The following is a 27,995-nucleotide window of genomic DNA, read 5'->3' as shown; positions in this document are numbered from 1 at the left end:
AAAGGCAGATGTTTAATGACTGAGCCACCCAGGAGCCCCTCCATATACTTTTTAAAAGGAAAAAGAAAAAGATATAACTTTGTATTTCTACTCTCACAGGCAACTTTTTGGACTCATTGAGTCCCATTCCCTGTAGCTCCTGTCTGATCTCTGCTACTTTGGGCAGCCCTTCTGCATGTTATGGAGTTTGTGGATTTTATCTGATTCCTAATTTTACAGATATATTTTCTATATCATTCCCCCACAGAATTGATTTATGATTTAAAAGTTCTGTAAATTTTTTAATGTGAAAAAGTGTTATCTGCTGTTGATTCCATTTGCTTATTTTAATAATTAGGTGTATTTTCTAATATATTTAATAAATATTTCCACATCAGATTCAGCAAATTAGCTAGTTCTATATTTTGTTCATGTTTCTATTGAAGTATTAGTATTTTTTGTTTGTTTTCCAACATCATGCTCTATATTAAGGTTGTGATTTTTTTAATTTCTTACCTCTCTTTTAATTTTTATTCAGAAATGTTTTGAAGATATCTTTAGTTACACTACCTCATTATTTTTTTTTGGCAGAAATAACAGATTCAAGGAAACAAGAAATAGATTCATTCATTTATTCAAAACGTATCAAATGCCAGCATGTGCCAAATATTTTTCTAGGCACTAACGACACAAAGGGGATAAAGTTCCAGTCCTCATTGCGCTTATATTTGTTTCTTTTTAAGATTTTATTTATTTATTTGAAAGACAGTGAGCAAGAGAGAGAGAGAGAGACCACAACCAGGGGTGAGGAGCAGAAGCAGAGGGAGAAGCAGACTCCCAACTGATCAGGGAGCCTGATGTGGGACTCCATCCCAGGGACCATGACCTGAACTGAAGGCAGGAGCCTAACCGACTGAACCACCTAGGCGCCCCGCACTTACATTTCAAGAGGGAAAGAAATAAAAGAAGGGAAAGGGCTAGAGATTGATAGGTGAAAGAGGGTTTGTTTTGTTTTAAGACAAGATAGGAGAAATCAGATAGTCCATTATTGATTAGGGACCATCTTGAAGCTAAAGGGAGTTAACACATACAAACCGTTTCTATGACCAGAGTTATTCTTTTGATCAGAAAGAAATGTTTTAGTACATTTTTAGTCTTTAGACATATTACATCTTGGTTAAATCTTTTTGAAATTATTCTGCCTTAATTCTATTTTACCTTTTAGAAATGGTTTGACTAAACAGCTTTCAGAAAACTTTCCCATGCTCTCCTAAAATACCAAAAAGCAACCACATTGATCCCTAACTTTCAACCTTGATTCAAGAGATAAAAGAAAACACTTGATAAGGACAAAAATAAATATAGAAATGTGGTGAGAAAAATCAAAGTAGTTCACAAATAACTGAAAAACATATACAGGAACTATTATCAGAAGTGGAAGTAAAATTGACCACAAATGCTTACAGAGACAATAAAATAAACAACTAACTCCTAGCATGTATTGCTGTTTTAACATCCAGCATGGGTGAGGGGATTTCTGCTCTTCCAAAGAGCTATAAGGACACAACAGTGATTCAGAATCCGCTGCATAGCTTTCCTAACATCTTCTCAACCGAAATCAGGTCTAAGTAGGATCTGGGCCCATTTTCTGTTGCAAAGACACACAAGGTCCTGGGTAAGAGTTTTTGTTTCAGAAATAGGTCAATTAGAATCAAATCCCTTAGTGGCCATTTATTAAGTATCTTACGTTATACAAGTCAATTAAATAATCTGTACCCCAGTTTACTTATATCAAAAAAAAAGGCAGAAGAGTACTTATTGCATTCAGTTGTCATGATTACGTAAGCAAATCCATACAAAACACTTAGACAAGGACCTTGTGCAGAGTGGGTGCTCTATTACTATCTACGATTCTCACAAATATTAACTATTACTTCACTGTTTTGCAGATGTATTTCACGTAGAAAATAGAAAGTATGATTGGTGTGGCCACTGCCTGAAAACTTGTAAAATACTTCATTGATGATTATTTTTTATTTTTGTTTTTACCATTTAACCCATTTTAGTGTATAATCTGGTGGCAGTTAGTACATTTGCAGTGTTTTGCATTATGCAATCACCACCACTGTGTAGTTCTAAAATATTTTCATCATCCCAAAAGGGCATCATGTACCCATTAAGCAGTCACTAGACATTTTCCCCTCTCTCACTAATCCCTGGCAATCACGAATTTGCTTTCTGTCTCTATGGATTTCCTTATTCTGAGTATTTCATATAAATGCAATCATACAAATGGCCTATTGTGTCTGGCTTCTTTCACTTAGTACATATTTTCAAAGTTCATTCATTTTGTTGTAGCATGTATCAGTATTTTATTACTTCTTACGGCTGAATGCTATTCTATTATACGGATATAAGGAAGCTTGTTTATCATCAATTGTTGTTGATATTGTTGTTTATTCATCAATTGATGGATATTGAGTTATTTTTACATTTTGATGATTGTGAAGAGTGCTGCTATGGATATTTGTGTACAAGTTTTTGTATCCATTTACAATTATTTGGGGTATGAGTGGAATTGCTGGGTCTTAGAGTAATTCTATATTTAACTTATTGAGGATCACTAAACTATTTCCACAGTGGTTAGAACAGTACATTCTCACTAGCAATATATGAGGATTCCATTTTCTCTGCTTCCTCATCAACAATATTATTTTCCTTCTTTCAAATTTACTATAGCCATCCTCATAAATGTGAAGAGGTATCTCATTATGGTTTTCATTTTCATTTTTATAATACTAATGGTTAGGCATCATTTCATATGCTTGTTGGCCATTTGTGTATCCTCTTCAGAGAAATGTCTATTCAAGCACTTTATATCCAATTTTTAATGGGGTTGTTTCTCTTGTTGTTGTTGAGTTGTAAGAGTTCTTTATACATTGTTGATGGTAGAGTCTTCCAGATATACAACATATAAATATTTTCTCCCATTCTCTGGGCTGTATTTTCACTTTCTTGATGATGTTCTTTGATGTATAGAAGTTTTTAATTTTGATGATGTCTAATTTATTTTTTCTTTTGTTCCTTCAGCTTTTTGTATCATATCTACGAATCCAGTGTAGAATCCATGGTCATGAAGATTTGCTCTTATGTTTTTTGTAGTTTCCAGCTTTATATTTATGACTTTGATCTACTTTGAGTTAATCTTTGTATGTTGTACGAGATAAGGGTCCAATGTCACCCTTTTGCATGTGGATATATAGTTGTCTCAGTACCATATGTTTGAAGAGAATATTCTTTCCCTATTCAATGGTCTTGGTTGGAAACAGCCATTTTTGAGCAATGGGCAATGGAAACTTCATAAGAAAATCACTGACCATAAATATATGGGCTTATTTCTGGGCTCTTGATTTTATGATCTATATATCTATCCTTATGCCTTATAACGGTACCTCTCTGTTTTGACTACTGTAGCTTTGCAGTGAGTTTTGAAATTAGGAAAAGAAAGCCCTCCACTTTGGTCTTATTTTCTGATATTGTTTGGCTATTTGAAGTCATATCACTTTATTTTTTTAAAAAAGTAATTATTAACAAAAATAGAATTGGATTTTAGGTGAAGACATAACAAGACCCTGTAGCTAGTAACTTAGTGTGAATTTTAATATAAAATATTTATCAGTCTCATCTGGATATTTAAAAAAGGATGTGTTTTCAGAGTTTTCAGTAATTTTTAAGAGAATGTACCAAAAAAGAAGAAGTTGAAGAACATGGCAGTTTAAAGATATTAATAGCAATAACAATTAGTAGTAGCAGTAGTATTTAAAATCAGTAATATTCGATTGTTTTTGAAAGCCCTTGCACATACATACATTGGTAATTTTTACACAAAAGGTCTACAAAGTAGAGCAAGCATGAGTATTCTCATTGTGCAAACAGAGAAACTAAGGCCCTGAGAGGTTAAACAATGAGCTCAAGTTTGCACAGCAAATAAATGCTAAAACCAAACACAATACCAAGTCCTCTGATTCCCAGGTAAGTAACTTCAGCTTGGCAAGTTAACAACAGTGTTGGATAAATCTGGCCTTATTTAAAATTTTACTTAAGTTGGGGAGGGGGATCTATTTTATAAGTAATAAGAGCTTTTATAATTGCTTCTCTGCATTTCACTTGCTTATTCCACATTCTTACAGAAATAAAAGTAAAGACAGATGCCAAAGATTTTAGCTCTCCTGAGAGTTATCTGTAGTGTAGATTTAACTTCTTTGCGTTGATTCCTTTTTTACTCTTAGCTATGCTATGATTATTCTCCCCATATTGTAACATTCTCAATTTCTTATTCCTTTCCTTCGCATAAAGTTTTTTCTTTGACATTTAAATTATTATTAACTATAAAATGTTCTCATTACTCAGTTAAGCAACACAGATTTTTCTGCACATTCTGTGATGAAAAACCCATGCAAACCAAAAAGTGCCTGAGGGAAGTGGTTTGAGCTACCTCTTCTGTATTCAACCATTAGTCCCATTACAGCATTGCAGGGATATTATAAAGTCTTAGAGGATGCAGTTTGGAGAAATATTATACTTATTGCCCTTTAGAGAACTTATTTAATGCCAAGTAAAGATAAACACTGTGTATTTTGTAGGTCAGTAGGATGTGTCTAAAACTCTAAAGACAAGCGCAAGAAGGACCACTCAGCCCACGTTCTTTCAAAGTAGTGAGTTAAATGGTCTTGTTATAAATATGCAGCAGAGGGGAAAAGAAAAGTACTCACTTCTATAAGAAAGTAGACATAAAAGTTTCCCGTGAAAGCTTGAGCCATTGTGGTACAATACAAACCGAAATTTGATTTCAATTATTCTCAAGTGCAGCTATGCTGTGTCTTTTATACTCCTATTTGGTAAAATGACAGTCTTGGTAATTGAATATTAATTTTCACCAAAAAAGCATTCCAAACTCTCCTTCAAAGAGGGAGTTAAGCTTATTAATTCATTCCTTAACAAGAGGACAAAGTGCATGACTTACTATATAAGGAACAAGAACTCCTAGGGGCCAAGAAGATTTAATCAAGGATTGAAGGGGAAGAAAAAGTGAATGAGCCAGAAAGCAGAAGAATGTGAGGAGGTCACCCAACTTTTCAGGAGAGAGAGGGGAAAAAAAATCTTTCCCAGAACTCAGTCAAAGGGAAGCAAGACAATCAGAAGTATACATTCCTACTGAGATACAGGCAAAAACACTGACATTCCCTTATAATGCCATTTTAATTTCTGGTAAAATTCCAAAGCAAAGGTTTATATTTCATGATATTGTCAACTTTGCATAAGACTACTTGTGCTACTCATGACTTACATGGCCTTAGGGACACTATTGATTTCTTCCCCCTCATAAATCTGAAAATGCTCTCTGCCTTCCCAGTAGACCCCTAATATTTATTGGTGTCTATCCTGAAACAACAGTTCAAGGTTGGAGCTATGAAAACATCTGAGGCTCTAATTTACCGTAAAGAAATTCTACCAAAGATTACAGATAATACATAGCACTCAAAGTTTGCCCAAGAAATATTAGAAACACCTCTGCCTAAACACACACACTTTTTTCCTAATAAATGTTTCTACATAGGAAAGCTACAAAGTGACTCACACCATATTCCCCTCCAACATGTCTACAGAGCGGCATGCCTATTTAAAGTATCATATGACTTAAAAATATTCCCTTTTTGTTACTTTACACTCTTAAAAATTATTAAAGACCCCAGAGTTTTTATTTCTGTGTGATATATGTATTTGTGTGTATATTTCATATATATTTACCAAATTTATATATATATTTACCATATCATAAATCAACTGAAAATTTAAAAAATATATATTTAATTGATTTGACTTTAAAATAATTAATCCATTACAGATTAATATAGATAGCATGTGCACTATGAAAAATAACCATATTTTCAAAACTAAAATATCTAGTGAGAAAATGGCATTATTTTAAATTTTTCCAAATATTTTTAATGTCTGAATTAAGAAGACAGGTGGATTCTCATTTCTGCTTCTTCATTTAGTATAAAATATCATCTGTCATGTAGCTTCTGGCAAACACTAAAAAGTTAGGAGAGAATGACAATGAAAAAAGGCAAATAACGCCTTAGTATGATCATGAAAATAGTGTTGCTGTCACAGACACACTTGAAAGGGACTTGGGGACCCCCAGAGATCCCAGCACTACACTATAAGACAATTGCTTTAGAATATCAGAAAATCATGCAGGGATTGAAGCCACATACAGATAACTATTAACAGACTCCGAGCAGATAGCCATGGCAGTGTCCTATTTAGGTTTCCACATCTATTTCTTCTAAATAAATTTCTAATCAGTTACAGTTCTTCCTTCTTTTGAGGTCATTTAGGTAGAGATACAGTGTCGGCTCCATATGGGATATTGTAAATGCTGATAGATTTTCTATGAGATAGAAAACATCTGAGAAGTAGACTTAGGGACATAAGTTATTTTTCATTGGAATTAATTATCTCTAGGGCGCCTGGGTGTCTCAGTCTTTAAGCATCTGCCTTTGGCTCAGGTCATGATCCTGGGGTCCTGGGCTAGAGCCCCTTGTCCGGCTCCCTGCTCAGTGGGAAGTGTGTTTCTCCCTCTCCCTCTGCTGCTCCCCCTGCTTGTGCTCTTTCACTATCTCTGTCAAATGAATAAATAAAATCTTTTAAAAAATGTTCTTGGAATTAATTGTCTCTACAATAATGGCACATCCGAATTTGTCACATAATCCCACATTACGAGGCTCTCAAACAACACAGGACAGCCATGTTTCCCCTCAGGGAGGTCAACAAAGATCTCATATCTTTAAAGTTTTCAAGATTTTCAATGATATCTTTGTATTGTTAAGTTCATGACTGCTTCAATAACTGGAGATGGCCATGAACCAGTTTTGTATTACACTTGTTGGATTCAAGTAAGACCTATAAGTTGATGAATAGACAATAGCTCCTGAAATTACAAAAGACACTACTTTTGATGTGCAATAAATGTGTGTGTGGCTTTGTAACTGGTTTGGGAGATTTACACCTAATTATTTTAGTAGTTATTCTACAAAATATAATATGCATACTTAGTTTAACAATGTTTAATGTAATCCAAGTTTTCACCCTAAATAATTAAAATACCTTTAAAAAATATTAATTCTGTCTGATTGACTCTCCTTAACTGACATGCAACTTTTATCCAGCATTTGTTTTATTTTATTGGTCTCTGAACCTTACATATAGATGCTATTACTGATTTATAGAATCAATATTTTTATATATTTACCTACATATTTACTAATTTTTTTTCTCATCATTTCTTCTTTTTTTTAAATTTTATTTATTTATTTGACAGACAGAGATCACAAGTAGGCAGAGAAGCAGGCAGAGAGAGAGAGAGAGGGAAGCAGGCTCCCTGCTGAGCAGAGAGCCTATGCGGGGCTCCATCCCAGGACCTTGAGATCAAGACCTGAGCCGAAGGCAGAGGTTTTAACCCACTGAGCCACCAAGGGACCCCTCATCATTTCCTCTTATATGTTGGGCTTCCCTTCTAGAACTTTCTTCTTGAAGTATATTATGTAGAAATCCCTTCAGTCCAGATCTGCTGGTGAAAATTTCTCCCAGCTTTAATATCTCTATTTAGCTCTCATTCTTGGTAGACAATTTCACTGGGTTTATAAATCCAGTTTGATGTTGTTCACAGCTCTCCAAACTTTAATGTTTTCTGTCTTTTTTTGATGCTATGAGAGGGACTTCAGTCTAATAATTGTTGTTCACATAGGTACCTTGTCCTCTTGGGAATTCTATAGATGGGCTGCAATGTATCTTAAATGTGGGTTTTCTATTTATCTTGCTTGGGATGTGTTTGTGCTCCTGAATTTAAGGATCTATGTTCTTTGTCAATTCTGGAAAATTCTCAGCCATTGTATTTTTATTATGTTGTGTTAGCCACCATACAATGCATTATTAGTTTTCCATTATTAGTGTTCCAAGATTCATCATATTTTTAAGCATCAGGGTCCTCCATTTTTCCTATTCTCTCCCTGTGGAAATCGAGTTAGACCTGTTCACCATACCCTCCACATCTCTTTATCTGGCTTTTCTATTTTCTTCTTTTTGCTGCAATCCTTCATATCTCCCATTTTTTGCTTAATTTTTCAGCTCGTGTAGTGAATTTTAAATTTATTTTCTCTTTCCTTCTCTTTTAATTTCAGTACAATTGACAGTGTTAAATGAACTTTAGGTGTACAATATGGTGATTCAACAATTCTGTACATTACTCGGTGCTCATCAAGATAAGGGGACTCTTAAGCTCCTTCACCTGTTTCACTCATCCCCCATATCCACCTCCCCTCTAGTAACCATCTGTTCTCTATAGTTGAGAGGCTGTTTCATTTTTTGTGGGTTGTTGGTTGTTTTTTTTTTTTTTTGGTTTGTCTCTTTGTTTTCTTTTGTTCATCTGCTTTGTTTCTTAAATTCCCCATATGAGGGGAATCATATGGTATTCATCTTTCTCTAACTGGCTTACTTCACTTAGCATTGTACTCTCTAGCTCCATCCATGTTGTTTCAAATGGCAAGATTTTTTTTTTTTAAGGCTAAAGTTATTTTAATTGCTAAAATTCTCTTTGTTCTTTTAAAAATCTGTTTAATCATTTGTGATAGCCTCTCATCTCTTAATAACATTTTAATTCTCTTTTAGTTTAGTTAATATAATATGCAGACTCATTTATATTTCTACCTGATGATTCCAATATTATGATTCTATCTGTGTTGCTTTTGTTGATCCTAGACCACAGTGATTTCCTTGTGTGTTTAGTGATTTTGCATACTGAACTCGTGGCCATTTTAACTTTATCCATAAAATTACTTAGAATTTGTACTGGGAGTGTGTACCTCTAATGAGGATTTTCATTTGCTTCTATAGCAAGAGTACTTTAAATTTTTAGCTCAGAAGTTTTCAAAGCAAGAAGTGCTGTAAATAAGTGCTGCCAGTCCATAAGATGGTCAGCTCATGGTTACACATACTCCCCCACTTATATAGGCCCTGGGTCCTGGTCCTTGGTTTTTCCCCCAACAGAGGTCAGAAATTACCCAGGTTACAGGGGGTCAAGAGAGCATGGAGAGCAGCAGATTCCTGTTCTCACTCAGTCCTTTGACCTTGAAGATGTCTTCATTTTCAAGTCAGCTCAACCATATATTTTAAATGGTTATTAAACATGCTAGATAAAATATTTTAAGTACTTTCAATGAGTGATATTTCTTAGGATATACACTCAGTCATATCCTCAGAAACGGATATTCCTTGGTTTAAAATCTATATTGTACCATGTTCATCTGGAAAATCTACTGCTAAGGCATATATCTTTATTTTATTTTATAATACTCAATGATAGTCATATCATTTGCTAAAACATAATGGTTCAAATTTACAGTTTTTATAACTTACCAACTATTTCTGTATCATTTATTTTAAACTGTATGAAAGCTTGAACTGGGTGCTACTAAATCCAATTAAATGTTGTTTTCCATTTTTGTTAAAAAATCCCAAGACTTAAAATAAATATAACTTCACAAAACTGAAATTATTGTGTTGGCCAGACTAACTTTATAGAACTTAGCATCAACCTCTAAAGAATTCTGAAAATATCTGTAACTCACCTCTGTCTGCTACTGTCACAGACATCAACAGTGAAACAGTTTCTCATGTTCTGTAAGGTTTTCTAATGGAATCTGGCTGTAGCCATCAGATAAAACAGATATTAAAGAGAGGGCTGGGTATTCAATCTTTAACCTTTAGCTATTACATATGCCATATGAAATTGCATAGTTCAGGACTAATATCAGAAAAATAAAGAAAATAATAATTCAAATAGTAAGCACTTAAGCCAGCTTATTTTTAAAGTACTTTCAAAAAAAATAATATTTAAATTATAAGGACTTTGGCTTAACTCATTTGCTCACAGTTCTACTCTTAAATTAACACTAAAAAATATAACTTGCTACATCTGTAAGTGATTAGAATTATAGGAATATGGCATGAGTAATAGCAGCAACAACAAAAACTAATCACACAGACATGCAAATCTGGTACTAACTTTTGGGATATAGGAACTTGACATTTTAAATAAGAGAAGAAATACCGGGTTATAATTTCATCTGTGGCTCTACTTTAACACAGATATAAGTGGAAACAGAATTTTGGGGCCAGTAATTTAAGCATCTCCTATTTTTGAAATTCATGGGCTATGAAAGGATTGCAGAAGAGCCCTTAAATCCCCTCTGGTAGGATTTAAATAGTCACCAATAAGAAGCAGCATGGGAGAAGTAATCATAATATCTTAGGGCTTAATGGGACTGGAGAGTTCTTCCATATGGGGCAGGAGCTACTAAAAGCAGCCCTTTCCCCATAAGATGAGGTATCAGAATATCCTTTGTTATGAAAGTAACCTCTTTACAGATCTACCTGGTATCAAAAATCTTCCTGTGGTCAAGTGACATAACATATTTGAAATTACTCTGAAAATTATGATTAGTCCTTTGGTACAGTGAGCAGGTAATAGCAAGAGAAACTAGAGAGGAAGTGGATAAATTATATTTGGAGAGTGATACAGTAATAGTATCTTTCTAAGTCACATATGAAAAGGAAACATTTCTCAGAGAAGAACTGGGTCCATACAACATCCTCAGAAACACAAAAAAGCTGTCTGGCAGACCTTTCTTAACTAGATTTTGTAACGGAAATTTATTGGTAGGAGTATCTCTTGATATCCTGCATATTTTTAAACTTAATGATAAGGTATAAGAATTCACAAAAGGGAAAATCACATTGTTAACAGATTGTATATTAGAATACATGAAAAACTAGTCACTTGAAACCTTACAAAAGAGATTTAAAATGAAAAGATACCCCAATCTTTTTAAATTAAAAATAAGACTACTGGTGGTGAGGTTTCTTTTTTTTTAATCCTAGTAAAATGATTAGCAAGGTGAATTTCTGGAAAAAGTACCAACCAAATCATATGTGTAATTTGTCCAAGCAATTCAATGATAAGATCAGACCCCATCACCACGACCTAAGCCCTGTAACACAGTGATTTGAAGGGAATGGAGTCCGGAGGCAAAATGCCTGGTTTCAATCCCTGCTTTGCCACTTACGAGATGTGAACCACACAGTTACTTAATCTCTGTGATTCAGTGAGTAAAATGGGGATAACCATACTACCTAAATTATAGTGTTGTTTTAAGGATTAAGTTAGCGTGTTTTATAAAGTGCCTCTGGTAGTGTCTGGCACACAGTGAGCTCAAGTAAGCATTTCACCATCTCCACTATGGCAGAGAGAAAAGGAAACCAGATCAAATGCTAACAGACTTGAGTTTTGGTCTCAATATTGTCACTTGCTCAGGTAAGAGGCTTAAAAGCAATTCAGTTTCACCTAGGGTGACACTCCTCACTTCATTCACTACCCTCCCAGGAGTTAGGATCAAGTGATTTCATGTGTACACGGTACCCTGAAAAGCATCAGGTGTGACCTTTGCATTCTCTGGGAGAAAAACACTGAATTTCAAGGTACTGCATCATATGAATCCTTATTCTGATATTCCAAAATATATCAAACACTGAGGTCATACGTTCTTACCTTCACATTTAATGGTGTCCCATTGAATGGTATTTTTGGCACTGAAGAACCTGCCTTAAAACTCAATGCCACTTTAGGTCAATAATATAAGGAGAATTGCATACCCATTTATTAATAAGCTTTGACTAGTCTGTCACATCTTTAGGTATGACCAGTAATGAAGAATTTTGAATTCTCTCTTAATAATTTAATGTTATCAATTGGACTACCTTTTGTTCTTATTATATTTCAGAGAAGAAGGGTATAGTGATTAGGGCCAAGCAAATAAGGAACATAACAGCAACAGCTAAACATACTGACTCTATCGGTGCTCACCCACATCTGCTCAGCACTTGTTCTAGTACATGCTGTGCTGTCTTATCCGGAGCATCTGCCTCCCTCCTGAGGGCTTTATCTTGGGGCAGACCAAAAATGCCATGAGTTAAGACCCCAGGAAGCAGACCTCAGCTAAGGACAAATGCAGAAGGAGGATAAATACTCTTCACCCCTTGGGTGAGGCAACTCTGAGGAGTGTGCCACACTGTTTCCCAGAGGTCAGCAAGCAGGACGGAGCTCCAGTTTCTCCAGTGGTAACTGCTGGATAATGCATTCTTCATTGACTTCCTCCCCTTTTCTGTCTCACTTTCCACTTCCTTACCAGCATTTCTTTGTTGGATCACCTCTCAATCTACTCGTCTCAGTATTCTGAAGAAACCCAGATAAGAAACGAACATTTATCATGAAGCTACTATGTACAATCACTCTAAGGACATTATATTCTGCTTTGCCTCTTCATTGCACATGCCTTTTCAGTGTCCTCTGCTGACCTCTCTCCTGCCTGACCTCTAAATGTTGGTACAGCATGGGACTCATCTGGGACGCCTTCTCTTTTCCATTTCCGTTCTCTTTTCCATTTCCATTCTCTTACCACCCACGGTGTTTATGTATCAATCACTCTAAAATTCCTGTTTTCATCCCTGACTGGTCCCCTAGACTCCAGTTTATATCTTCAGGTGCTGTTTAACATTCTCACCTAAATGTTAACAAGGCCAAAACAGAACTCCTGATATCCAGTCCAAAACCTGCTTCTCTCCCACACTGCCCAACTCAGGAAATGGTGTCACCACCCAGCAGTTGCTCAAGTTAAGAACCTAGGAATTGGGACATATGGGTGGATCAGTCAGTTAGTTAATCATCTGCCTTTGCCTCAGGTCATGATCTCAGGGTCCTGGGACTGAGCCCCTTGTCAGTTTTCCTCCTGAGCAGGGAGTCTGCTCCTTCCTCTCCCTCTGCTGCTACTCATACTTGTGCTCTCTCTCTCTCTCTCTGTCCCTCTCTCTGTCAAATAAATAAAAAAAAAAAAAAATCTTTAAAAAAAAAAAAGAAACCCACATTGGATCTGTTCTTGATACTTCCCATCCTTTCACTCCCCATATCTAATCCATTAGCAGGATGTGTCAACTTTACCTTCGAAACATACTGTAAACTACCCATTTGTCCCCACATCTAGAACTACCACCTCATCTAAGCATATTTCTCCTCTGGGCTATTGCAGTGGTCTCCCACAAGTCTTCCTTCTATATGTAACTGTTCACAGACTATCTCAAAAAAACATTTAAAAAAAAATTAAGTAAGACTTAATGAAGGTGTTCCCTTCACCACACCTTTCAATGTCTCCCTTAATACTTATAAATAAAACCCCAAACTCCTTGTCCTGGTTTACCAGGCTCCACAATTTCTGATCCTTTCCTTCTCTGATGTCTATATAGCCTTCTCCTTATATCACATCTCATGTCTCACTGGCTTTTTTTGTTTCTTGAACACAGCAAATTTGTTCTTGCCCCAGAGCTTTTACCACATATGCTTCCTTTGCCTTGAATGTTCTTCTCTGAGATCTTTGTATGGTTACCTCCTTCTTATTCAAGTCTCAGCTTAAATATATTCTCTTTATAAAGAACTTTAAAAACTATCTAACCTAGTATAGTACCCAGTCACTATTTTATCACAGTAGTTACCACTGCTTTTTTTTTTTTTAAGATTTTATTTATTTATTTGACAGACAGAGATCACAAGTAGGCAGAGAGGCAGGTAGAGAGGTGGGGTGGGGTGGGGGAAGCAGGCTCTTTGCTGAGAAGAGAGCCCAATGCGGGGCTCAATCCCAGGACCCTAAGATCATGACCTGAGCCAAAGGCAGAGGCTTTAACCCACTGAGCCACCTAGGCACCCCTAGTTACCACTGCTTTTTAAATGCTTATATCTTTTATCAGTTTATCTTCCTCTGAGAAGTCAGTAATAGGAATTTTGACACCCCTATGGGGGCATCCCTAGCATCTAGAACATAAACTGACACATGAAAAGGCCTGTAATAAATTTTGTCGAATGAAATAAATGGCAGGAATTATCATCATCCCCATTTTGAAGGTGGTGAAACTGAGACTTCAGGTAGTTATACGACTTGCTAAGGCCGATAGAGGCAGAGATTGTTACGTAAACCAAATCATTCTAACTCAGCTTATACTTTTAACCATTATACCAAATTTCCTCTATTTTGGGGGGGTAAGGGAATATGAATTTGAAAACAAAAATAAAAACAAAAACCTTGGGGTGTCTGGGTGGCTCAGTGGGTTAAAGTCTCTGCCTTCGGCTTCGGTAATGGTCCTGGGGTCCTGGGATGGAGCCCCGTGTGGGGCTCTCTGCTTGGCGGGGAGCCTGCTTCCTCCTCTCTCTCTGCCTGCCTCTCTGCCTACTTGTGGTCTTTGTCTGTCAAATAAATAAATAAAATCTTAAAAAACAAACAAACAAACAAACAACAACAACAAAAAAAAAAACCTTAGTCCAAGAACTTAGTACATCCATTTTTACGGAGTGCTTGCTTTTAAAAGACTCAGCATGTTCAAATTATTCTGAGACCTATAAAATATCCATAGCTCTTAAGAAATAAGTCTTAATCTTTATGCTATGTGGGCATACTAAGAAGAAAGGAAAGGAAAGCTATCTTAGTTCTCATCCTCTACACAAGTCTACTAAGAGATATCTAACAGGATACAATTTCTACACAAGTCTACTAAGAGATATCTAAAAGGATACAATTTCAGACTATTTCTCATAGGAAAACTGAAAGACTCCAGATTATAACACAAAATAATTCATTTTGCATGGAAACCGTTAGAAGAACAGTCATGTTCAGTAATATTTCCTTTGTGAGAATGAAACTGCTTTTAACACATATGTATATAATTTGGAACCAGGGTCATAATGGCCTACACATCAAGGGATATGAATAGATATATATATTGTGTGAAAAGCTGAATAGCATCAAAATAGAAATACTTATAAAAATGTATATGGGGAAACTCAGCTAAAATTACCAAGCGGACAATAGACATTTAAAGCAAAGACTTCTAAAATTATTTTGATGTAATTTGTAATGAGATTCTGGCATGTTGGATAACAAATTCCATCCAATCTTTCTAAGAAACGAGATATTTAATAACCTTAAAGGAGAAATTCAAGGAATAAAGAAATATCAAAACTTCACCAGGAGGAGATAAACATATTTTTATAATTCTTATGATAATAGTAACAAAAAGAATATTGGCTTTCATGCTAGATTCCAAAAGTGACTGGCAATGGCACAAAACCACATTACTTAGTCAATGTTTTCTCTCTTCTGCCCTCTCTCCTAGCCCCTTAATTGCCAATGAATAGAGTTGCAAGACAGAATAATCAAATATACATATATATATATATATAGACTATGAATATGTATATCACAATCTTTTGTGGTTTCATACAAATTTTAGGATTGTTTGTTCTAGTTCTATGAAAAATGCTATTGGTATTTTGATAGGGACTGCATTAAATTTTCAGATTGCATAGGGTAGTATGAACATTTAACAATATTTGTTCTTCCAATCCACCCAAGCTTGTATCTTTCCATTTGCTTGTGTTGTTTTCAATTTCTTTCATCAATATTTTATAGTTTTCAGAGTACAGTTCTTTCATCTCCTTGCTTAAGTTTATTCCTAGGTATTTTATAATTTTTGGTAGAGTTGTAAATGAGATTGTTTTCTTAATTTCTCTTTCTGCTGCTTCATTATTAGTAATGTTCAGAATTGTTGAACCACTATATTGTACGACTGAAACTAACATGACACTGTATATTAACTATACCAGAATTAATACACACACACACACACACACACACACAAGAAAAAGTTTAATGTATGTAAGTCATGCTCCTGGAGAAGAAACTGAGGCCCAGCTAATGAGTGTCAGGGTAGACATTACAACCCAGAACTTCTGATTCTCAGTTCAGCAATCTTTTCTTCTTATCACAGTCACCACACAAAGAAGGTAGCACACAACTATATATTCTCTGTGTCATTTTCCTTATTCTACCTTCCTTTGATGTCCATGACAAGAGGAGGGTCAAGAAATTTGAGTTTAAGCCACTTTAAAAAGCATGAAATGCTGAGAATTAAAGGAAGGTGCTTGTGTTATGATTTTAATCTACAAGGTGGGCATATAAGGCAATGCTCCCACCAACTATCTCTGGTGGCCACTGTCAGAGACCAAAGTCAGACTAATATAAGCTGACAACTCATTTCCTATGGTCTCAGGTTCTTATTAATATAATTTGATCTCATATAAAATATCTATGTTTTCTCTGCAGGTCATATAGTCAGATATTATCACTCAAAGAGATGGTTATATAGAAAGTGCTAGTCGGAGGGACAAAAAAGACCTGGCATCAGCAAACTAACTTGACTCAGATGCATAAGAATCATGAGCTCTACAGTCTGAGTGACAGGAACACCAGGAAGAATGACAAAGGAGGTGAGCAGGCATAATGTTTCCTATGTGTAATTTCTGCCTGGTCGACTCACATACCTGTCAAGAAATTATATATCATTTATATACTGAAACCATCTATATCACATTTGCTCTAAAGAAGTATGAGAGTTTAGGTTACATATTATATGCATATAATACACAACTTCATTTCCAGTTTACTCATAAGCTTGTTAAATAATTTTTGGTAATTTTTAAAGAAATTTCATTGAATTTGATGTTTTATTGGGTTTTAGAACCAACATGGCTTCTTAAATGGCAACAGGGTTCTACTTGAACCAATAAGAAAATTTAAGATTGATGAGAATATACAGAGCTTGATATCATCTGCACCAGATGTATTTCAATAAAAGAACAAATAAAAACCTGATTGTCCAACATTCACTGAATGCCTACTGTGTGAAAAGCACAGGAAGTTCCAGTGATAAAACACTATCCACAAGTTTTGCAAACTACTTATGATGATTAAGCTTAATATAGGGGAAAAGATAAAGGCCTTAAATGAATTATTATAGACAATGCATTAAGTACTGAGGAAGAAGCAGTTAATTTTAATTAGAGGTGAAAGGAAGGGAAACTTCATAAAAGAGATGACATCTATTTTAAGACTAAAGGACAAAGGAGGATTTGAAGAGGTGTGGGTGGGAAAATAGAAAGTCAGATGTGGTGAGTGTCTTTGTGCCACATGCTATGCTAGAAGCCTAATCTAGATGATTCCAATTAATCCCCCAATAATACTACTGTCACTGACTCCACTATTGTTCTCAATTATTCACCCTCATCCTTTTATGTATGTCTTTTTCCCTATGCATTTCCTTCTATTAGGGGTAGATTTTATTTCCCTATCCAGTGATGTGACAGCCACAGGGCAAAGTGGTGTGAAGACTTGAATCATACTTGCACAACTGGACAGTTGGACTTTTTAACCATCCCCATGAGAAAAACATCCTTGTATCTCACTGATCCCCCAAAGTATGGGAGACCCGTGGAGAAAACCTAAACTGAGTTCAGCCCCTGGAGGTGAGACCAGCCAATCCATTGATGCATGAGAAATAAACATTTATTCTATGCCGCTGAGTTTTTGTGGTTGTTGGTTACATTGCTGTGCCAACAGCTAATTGATTTGGCTATACAGAGTTAGGAGCTAAGTCCCAGAGGGGAGAATTTGTTTGCCCAAAGTTACCTACTTAGTAGGAGAAAGAGCCCAGTTTAGAATTCTGGTGTGTCACAGACCTCAGTTTACTTTCTTTATATCAGAGTACCCTTAATAGAAGAGGAAAATTAGACAGAAAGATACTTCAAGTTTAGGGCAGTGGAGGTAGGAAGAAAAAGCCCACCTTGGTTGAGATTGTCTAAGATGGTCATGGGGTTATTAGGAAGATAACTTTGGTCTAAATTTAGGAGAGTTTTGAATGCCAAGCTTAGAAATTGCAACTTCATTTTAAGGACATGAAAAGCCATCAAAATGTTTTGAATATGGAAGCAACCTACTAAAGTAAGGCAATTCAGGAAGCTCCATTAAGTCCATATATTTAGTGGGATCACTTACAGGCGTTTGCAGTAATCTAGGCAGTCAAACAATAGACACTAAATAATTATTTCTCATGTTTACACTGAGATTAATTGTGCTTGCCCCAATTGACACTACTTATAGAACTGAAAGATATACTTCTATTTTAAACACATCTTCTAGATTGATCTAAATGTAAATATACTCTATGAGTTTTAACTTTCAATTTATTTCAGCATATCTTTCATCTAATATTTATCAATTCATTATGTATGTATGCAGATGCATCCAGCAATTTGTAAATGTGGTTAAAAGAAGTTGCTTGGCAGCTGGGAAATGAATCAGTCTAAAAAAACATAAATCTACTGCCTTTAGGCTAAAACACTAACTAAAGGAGGACATGACTATGATATGACAACTATATCAACCAAAACACCAAATTACTCATGATGAATGTTCAATGCTCTGGTTGGTGGGAGACCTTCCCCAAACCAACTGTGCCAAGGGCTTATAAAGGGGAAATACATACTTTTTAATTTACTTACTTCCTTTAACAAAAAGTAATTCACTCAATTTACTCAAAGCATGACTACATATGATATATTAACTGAATCAATTAGAAGTACTGCAATTTAGTATAAAGATCAATTAGGTATATAGTCATAATATATCAAGTTTGTGGTTTTTACTGAAGCCTAAGACTTACAAGTGCCAAATTATTATACCCATTGTAAACTCATCACTATATAGGAGAAAAAATACCAACAAAAGTGTATGTGGGCAAAGGGGCACTGAAATGAGATTTTCAAGCAGGCAGAAGAGCTTATTCTTCTTTGGAATATGTAATAAATACTTAGATTCAGACATAAAATAACTATATATTTTTTAAGGTTTAAAATGTATAAGCATTCTAGACAGAGGCTATCATCCTCTTTATATATTTCTTTTTATTTAAAGAAAACAAAGATAAAAAGAATGAATAAATCTAGATAAAAGAAACCTGTGTTAGAACTGAACTTCTTTTTTCTGTGGTGAGACAGTATGCTTACCAGAGAATTATGTTACTTATTCTATCATTTTCTGGAAAAGTTTCCAAACAATACAATTTTTTGTTTCTCGTAATGATTTCTTAGAAACCCAAGTATCAAGGATGACTGTTCCAGGCTGCTCTGATTCTCTGATAATTTAAATTCCTAAACAAGGTTTCCCATCCAGGAAACCATGACTTATGTTGAACGAGAACCCAGACTCCATGAATTATAGGATCTGAAGCTCCTTCCATCAGCCTCAAAGGCATGGTCTGGTTGGATTTCTGGGAACACACTGTATGTGAGTGAAGGGGGTTCTGCACCGCTGGAGGAAAGGAGGCTAAAAGACATCTACTCACTGACCAGCTTCTCTCTCTGCCTCAGCCTTATAACACTGATGTCTAAACCACATAGACTACAGTGTTTCTTCTAATATTGTGTCCTTGTGTAATGTCAACATATTAACATACAGACATGTGTATAAATACACATATGTATGTATATATATGTTCATGCTTTTGTATGTGTATGTATTTTTTTTTTGAAAGGCACGATATTAGACCATGCATTTAGGGAAAATAATTACTCCTTCCTGCTTTTTCTACCACTCCGCTTTCTCATCTGGCTCCAACTAGCTTCAGCTAAGTCCACAGTTATTTCCAGAGGTCAGAAGCCATGAAGGCACTTTTCCAACTGTCTGGCACCTGCCTTTCTAGGAACCCAGGCACGTAACTGATAATCACCTCCCAATATCCCAGTGACTCAAGGGTGAGTTCTCCAACCTATCTTCAATCTTTCCCCACCTCCCAAACCCCCACTTCTTTATCCTCTTATTGGTCATCTTAAATCTTGAGGGAAATGAAAATTTAATCCTCTCTCTGCAATAGGTTAGGAACTCCTCAGTTAACGAATACCTATCCCTTATGTGTGTTTGGAAATGTTAAAGAGAAACCACATGAAAGGTATTCAATATAGCAATCTGCTAATAACTTAGAGATTAGAAAATGAAAATAAAGCATAGCATTTTATAAGGTTTTTAAGTGAATACTTTTACTTTAAGACCTAATATTTCAGGTTTTTAAAGGAAAGAAATATTTGAAATCCATTAATATTTACTCCTACCACCCACATCCAGTTTCACCTCCATCTCCCACGCCACCGCCCCAAACACAAACAGCCCTTAAGCGAAGGGACAGACAGAAAGATAGATACATCCTCAATAACTTGCTGATGATTGTGCAAGAAACAAACATATCAGTTAATCAAAGAACTATCAAATTCCCAGACAAAACAGAACGAAAACATAGTATAATTTCTTTTCTGTATTTTAAATTTTACAGTATTTTAATTTGTTTACAGTACTTTTATTAAATTACCTATTTCTATCCACCATAGAAAATTAGAGATTTCATAGGCAGGTTAGTTTACACAAAATGAGGATTTCTAGAGTTGGTGCTAATAATAATACTCAATGTATCCTTTTGTTTTAAATTTGAAAAATAAATTATGGGGTTTTCATTTCTTATGGTTCTCAGCTGACACTCAAGATTAAACGTGGTTTTAGGACATGTTGCAAATTTCTTTTCAGAAACCATAAATGAAAAGGCTTCACCCGCATCTCTAAAAAACAAAGCCAATTAATAAGCCAGGTTCCTTTTCCCCATTGAATATAATGGAGCCTGAGCACACAGCAGAGCTAGGAAGCTGGTCCCGCTCATCAGCATATTATAATACCTCCTGACAGCCTCACACACTGCCTCATCAACATCATACTGTTTCAATTACACTTTTTTTTTTTACCCACTTCACATGTTAAGCCACTTTCACTTCTATCCCACCTCGAGCTGCAGTATTAAATTTAACTACATTTTTCCAACTATAGATGGATTTTCTGCAAGTCAGAAACTGAAAAAAATCACTAACATTGTATTGTTCCAGGCCACAAAAGAAAGAGGAAAAGGCGGGAGGGGAAAGAACCAGTGGTGGATTTTTAAAGAAACAAATAATCCCTCCCCACAAAAGCCTGACCCACTGAACCAATGGCAGAAAGAATTAAGAATTGGCTGCCACACAGGATGGGGTCCCTCTGCCAAGGAAATGGAAATGGTCTTTTCAAGAAATGTTGGAGCCTGCTCACTCCCCTGTGATCATCCTACCAGTTCTGCTCCACCTTGCAAGGGTAATGAAGCAAGGTCTTTGATTTTGCCAGCAAACTATTGAAAATAAAATAAAATAAAATAAAGGATGGGCCTGAAAAGATGGCCTTTAATTTAGCAAACACCATAGGGACATGTCCGAAGACAACTTCCACCTCATGTAAAAAATGTCTTCTGTTCAGATCATGAAGAGAAATTTCGATACAGTAAAGCAAAATCATTCCAAAAGATCATGACCCTTATGATGTGGCTGTTTTTATTTGGAAAAAACTCTAAGCAGACTAAAGGAAAACTCCCTCATCTCACTGCAGAGTCCACCTTTCAGAAATAATTATGATTACATGAATATGTAGTGTTCAGAAAGCTGAGTTATGAGCGTGAGTTTTCACAGCAACAGAGCAGGTTGGAAATCAGAATGTAACAGATTTCTTGGTGTTTGGATGATTTATGAAAGTTTCATATTACCTTCCTCTTAGACTGACATTTCATCCTGATTGGTTAAGTATCATTTTTCTGTTTTAGCAGCATAAGGATCCTGAATAATGCAGTTGTAGCTGGGTTGTCTTTAAGTGAATTCCAAGTTGTGTGATTTCTGTGTTTTCTCACCCTCAGTTTGTTTAACTTAAAACTACAACAAAAATAGTTCCCTTTTGTCTAACAGACCCTAAGCCTTACTTTAAAATCTGTAAAAACTAGAAATCCTGCCTTGTTTTGGTTCTCCGAAGGCTCAGAAAGCTTGACAATGGCTGAGAGGGTGGGACAATTGGAAATAGGGCCATATTTTTTTCTCCAGAGGTTCTGGGCATTTCGGTGCAACTTCACATCCCAGCAGGATGTTTGCTGACATCTAGGTTAGAAGGATGTGAGGCAGACCAAAAACTGCAACCTCAGCCCTATTGCTAACATGATCAGTCTATAATTTGAGAATATAATGCTAGCGCTAATTATATAACATTTCCCTTTTTAAAAAGCCAATCCCAAGAGGTATTTAAAAATAATAACATTTCCAATAACTGAAGCCTTCAAATACAGAAATTTTTAAAACATTTTAGATTTTAATTCTCCCCCCCCCCTACACACACACACAAACACACTGTGTATTTAGTAAGAGTCTACTATAGACTAAACATGTGCTAGATTCTGAACTTCGGTGGAAAGTGAAACCAAACTGTGGTCCTTGGGGGAAAACCAACAGTAATCAAATAACCAGATAAAGGTAGAAATTGCATATATAATAAAAGCAACAAAGGAGAGAGAGATATATGGGGCTATGAGATCCTGCCATGAAAAGATTTGACCCTAGTCAAGGAGGTCTTGAAAGAATTCGTTGATCTGAAAGATAAGTAGGAATTGACAAAACAGTGAGAGGAAAGAAGAGCATTTCAGGAAGAGGACATACCGTATGCAAAGGACCTACAATGGGAGGGAGCATGATGAACACAAAGAGGATACTTTTTTTTTTTTTTTAATCCAACATGCCTTGAGAAAAAGAGTGAGAAAGGTGAAAGATAAGACCAGAGAGAGAATGGAAAGCCACATCTTGTAGGCCATGTTTAAGGGTAGGACACAGAAATGAAAATAATATTATTATAGGCCATACTGAGAGTTTTTGCTGGGGGGGGGGGGCAGTGACAAGCCATTGGTGTATAACAAAGATCACTCTGGTCACTGTGAGGTGAGTACATGGGCAGATGAGGTGGGGGCTCTTTGTATGCAGCAGGCTGAGCAGCCTTGGTGAAAAGTATACACGGTGAGCTCAGGGTCTGCCCCACTGCAATAGAGCTACACATGTGTCGTCGACATTCACCCTCTCTCCTCCACTGCCTGAATACTCTTCTTAAAGCACAACTCTAGGTAATCTTCCTATTTCTGTCCCTTTGCCTCACCTTCAGAGCAACAGGTTCAGTCTGTGCTGGCACTCAAAGGCTGATAACGCGACTTCAACCTACTTTTTAGCTCACGTCTCTCCTTTCTACTTGTCCAAGTTTTTCTCTATCCAAAGTGGTTTGCTTATCTCCTCATTTTTGTTTGTGCTCTTGGACCCACTTGGGATAACCTCTGTCTCCTGCTGTGCTGCCTCTCTTTACACTGGTGTTCTGGCTTGAATTAACCTCCTACCTTTCTTTGTCCTTACTTCCTAAATTCTGCACATCCCATTCCTATCCAGATTAAATACCTTCCTTGTTTTCTATTAAGAATTCCCAGACCGGGGTGCCTGGGCGGCTCAGTCGTTAAGTGTCTGCCTTCAGCTCAGGGCATGATCCCGGGGTCCTGGGATCTAGCCCCACATCAGGCTCCCTGCCCAGCAGGGAGCCTGCTTCTCCCTCTGTCACTCCCCCTGCTTGTGTTCCCTCTCTCCCTGTCTCTCTCTCTGTCAAATAAATAAATAAAAATCTTAAAAAAAAAAAAAAAAAGAATTCCCAGACCACTACACAGTCCAATACAGATCACTCAACTTCTTTCACACACATTGCATGTTATTCGACAATTAATCATGACTCGTTCTGCTATATCAAATTATTAATTATTAAGAGTTGTCTTTAGCTTTTTGTATGCATATGCTTTATCTTTTCGTCTCCTTAATAAGGTGCTGGTGGCAAGGCATATGCCATGTATTTCTTTCTTTCTGCTTTACTTGGTACCTGCACAATGTTTTGTACATTTGTAGGTTTTCAGTGGATAAGCATGACTTAAACTTCGCTCTGAGATATGCTTTACCTTTATCTGTGTCAGAAGGGAGGAGTTGTAGAGGCCTACACATACTCTAATCAGGTATGCAAAATTCACAGAATAACATGTGGCAAAATTTCCAGAGTAATATCAACCATGACTCTCCAATGACTGGTTTCTCCAATAAACAAAAAAGAGATTTTGGGGTCACAAATAATATGGGTCCAAGTCCTGGCTCACCCGCTTATGTTCTAAGAGATTGTTAACCAGTTCCTCATCTCTCTACGATTCTATGTCTTCATCGGAAAGATGGGGATAGTCATAGCTATTACCCAGCATACTATATGTAAAGATAGCACTGAGAAACCTGTGTGGTCATTACTATTCCCCAAAAGAGTGAATACTTTCTCCTCAACTCTTTTCATCGCCTCTACTCTATGTATGTAAATGCACTTCATGTGCAAGTTCAGACAAATGTGTGCACACACACTTCTTTTAGTTCTTCTTTAGTCTCATTTTGTAACTGCAGTGACTTCTCAACTCTATGTTTTTTTTTTTTCTTTTCTCTTTCTTTTCTTCTTTCTCTTTCTTTTTTTTGATGAATACCTAACAATAAGACTTTGGAAATCACAATTGGAAAAATACAACCACCACTGACAACCTTTTCAGTATACGGTTACATTATTGAATGTAAACAGGAAGAGTAAGAACTTCTACAAAATTCCCTTTTCTATTGTCTAGTAAGCAAACATCTCTGTACTGAGCCATTAATCCCTCTATTGTATTCTCTTCCCCACAGTCAAACTGAGTAAGATTAGAAAGCAAGGGGGGGGGCGGGGAAACAGTTGAGAGATTAGGAGACAGTGACAATTCAAACTCACAAAAAGTTTCTGAATGCCCAAGAAACGAGAAAGGTTGGCCTTTCTCTTTAAAATCCTTTTGAATCAGTGCAAAGTCTGAAACCAACACATAATGTTTACTTGTAACTTTCCTGTACTGAAGAGTGGTAAAATAGTCTAATCAATATTGGCCCCATTTGATATTAGCTTCTCTAAAAGTCCCAACAAGGACTATTCACTTAAGAAATGTAGGTATGCAAGGCATTCCATATGTATCAGGAGTGAGAAACAGAGAGAATGCTGACCAGTTCCAATTGTCCTTATCTATCACTTTTTAGATATGCAATATTTAATGTCACATGAAAACAAGCAAACACTGCTATGTGACTGCTTACCAATAAATCTATTAATTTATTTTAAATAATGCATATTAATTTTTATGTATCACTGGCATTCAGCCACATAAATTCCATTAAAAATAATTTCTCTATGTGGAAGTGTAGGAATGAAGTCAATGTGTACTTCCAACCCAAAGAGATAGACATTTGACTAATTTATATGATTCTAACCTGGAGGCATATTAAAAAAATAAAACCCTCAAAATTTTAGCAAAATAGACCCAATCTGGAAAAGATATACATGAAATTTCCCTGAATCTATTAGTCTTTCATTATTATTGTTATTTTAAAGAATTCTCTAGTTTCATTAAACTTCTGACATGAAAAAGTGAGTGCTTCATATAGATGGAAGAGGTCTGGGCAGCACTTAAGTGGCCGACTAAAGGTGGCTTAGCTAGCTCCAAAGTGATTCCTATTAGAATGAAAAATAAATAGACTAAGTGCCAAACTCAAAAACTATTCTCTTACAGAGATAAACTGTAAGTGCTCTACAGAAAGTGAAAACAGCTCTCTGGGGAATGCTTGGGATTTGGGGAAAGAACAATGCAACTGTTTCAGTAAGTCAAGTGGAAATACTTGGGGGAGGAGAGGAGTTTAGGAGTTACCAGAAAGGGACAGGAGACTTGCCAGAGAGCAAGACTAGGGCTACCGACCCCATTTAGTTCACTGACCATGCAGACAAACACTAGGTCAGTTCTGATAGGAATATGAAGAAACCTCATGATGGATATGGACCCCATTTGTAACAGGGAGACTAATTATATTTGTTAAGTCTCTGACAATATACCTAGTCTTTAGGATTAATAACATCTTTCAATGTTTCAAGAAAAATGAGTTTCTTCAACATGACTAATAATTCATACACTCTGCTTTTGCAAAACCTATATAATAATTAACTTGGGTGTTTCTAACTTCTTTAACACCACTGAAAATTATTCCTCAAGAACTACAGAATGAAGATGAAGACATGATTCATTCCTCTTTTCTTTCAATTAAAAAAAAAAAAAACAACGCTGAAATTGATGTCAAAAGGACTGTTTAGAAGCTGTAATTATGCTTTAGCAAGAAACTCCAGTAAATCAAGGATGGTTGTTTATTCTGAACAAACATTCAAGAAGAAAACTTGTGACCCACTCCAGAGAAATCTGAGCAACTTTCTCAAATTCTTAGAGTACAAGCAAGTCTCAGCTCGAATTTATAACCTGGTACTAAACTTGGGTTTAATTCAGCTGAGGATAAAAATGATTGCATGCTGTCTTTCAACTTTAACTCCAAAACACTGGGTAGGACAATCTCTCCATTTGGGAGATGCTAATCTGGAACCCTCTCAGACAGATGGCAGAAGCTGATCAACAATGAGACTGTGAGCCCTTAGGTGAGAAGGCTATGAGGACTCCACCTTTAGAAATAATTGTGTGCCTAGATGTGGAGGCAGAAAGTGGATTATCAATTATGAAAAATGTTTACTGAGCACAATGGCATTTGCTTGTTCAGGAAGTTTTTTAAAGTACTGGCAATAAGAATTAATGAATGAGTAGTTAAGGTAGTAAAAATGAAACTAAATAATATAAAAGTATAGTAAGTTGCATTGTGGGGACAAAGCAACAGAACACAAAATGGCAATGAGGAGAGAATGTCCCAGAAAGGTAGAAATAAGGGTCAAACCCAGTATGCCAAGTAAACTGTATTTCTGAATCATGTTAAAAAACACCTTAACTTTTCAATTTTCCCTGAAGGGAGTCTCTCAGTCAATAACATGGAAAAAATCTGAAACCTGAGCTGCTCTTCTATGAGTATTTATTGAAGCAATAACTATTTTAGGAATTCTACATATATGGCAATGAGCCCCATGCTTATCTCTTTTTTTCCCCACTATACAAGATGAAATTGCAAACCAAATATTTACTGCACCCTTACTGTGAACTTGATTTTTAAAATGCTATTTAAGGCATTAAACTTCATGTTTTACAAGTTCAGTTAAAGAGGCTTATTGAATATTTATTGGCTGTCACTAGCCCGAGACTGAGCAGATAAAGTGGGAATACGTGTTGAGATGGGCAGCGCTTCATCCCCAGCCCTAACACATGCTGTGTTTTCCTATTGATTGTGGTATCCATTTTTATCAACTAAGTATAGCTAAAGCCTCTGCTTGGCCCATTCCAGGTCTTCTTTACTTCCTCATTCTCAGAGGTATTCAAGGTACTTTGCCTCATCAAATTGTAAATTTTCTTCTGACTGCTGCTGTTCCTAGATTTGTCCTATACTAAGTTTCTTTACATTAGATCCAATATCATTCAGCTGAGTAAAGAGCTATTTCTAACTCTGTGTGACATAAAGAAATATACAAATGAACATAAATATAGCAGATCAATTGGGAAATATGTTTTAAAAGGTGAATTTTAAAGATCGATTTTATTTATTTATTTATCAGAGAGAGAGAGAGAGAGAGAAAGAGAGAGAGGGAGAGCACAAGCAGGCAGAGTGGCAGGCAGAGGCGGAGAGAGAAGCAAGCTCCCTGCCGAGCAAGGAGCCCAACCAATATGGGACTTGATACCAGCACCCTGGGATCATGATAAAAAGATGAATTTTAGACTGTAACATATTTATGCAACTTTTGAAAAAGTGCTGTTAGACTTCAGTGAATTTCCAGAAAACTGGATTTTAGATGTTAAAGGTCAAAATTTCTAATTCTTAGAACTCTAGAGCAACATAACCCTAAAATATACTTTAATATTTCTGTTAAATAATCAGGGTATCATAGTATGGTTTTTCAGTTTTCTGGTTACTTCCTTTGGGATACAAACACCAGCTCACCTCCAGCTGCAGGCAGTCACCCTTTACTAACAATATTCTTTTTCCTATTTATTGCTTCTAAGTTGTGGTAGGTTGAGAAATTTGATGCGAAGCCTAT

General features: G+C 36.1%; 1 protein-coding gene across 5 annotated transcripts in view; it reads right to left on the bottom strand.

The window, feature by feature from the left end:
* Positions 1–27,995, bottom strand: part of MACROD2 (mono-ADP ribosylhydrolase 2) — a 1,916,992-nt gene that overhangs the window by 1,183,658 nt on the left and 705,339 nt on the right. The gene's annotated exons all lie outside the window — the stretch shown is intronic.

The sequence above is a fragment of the Martes martes genome (assembly GCF_963455335.1).
Source record: "Martes martes genome assembly, chromosome: 9".
Classification (NCBI taxonomy): Eukaryota; Metazoa; Chordata; class Mammalia; order Carnivora; family Mustelidae; genus Martes; species Martes martes.
Note: the sequence above shows the minus strand (reverse complement) of the source record. Positions and strands in the feature narration are given on the sequence as shown.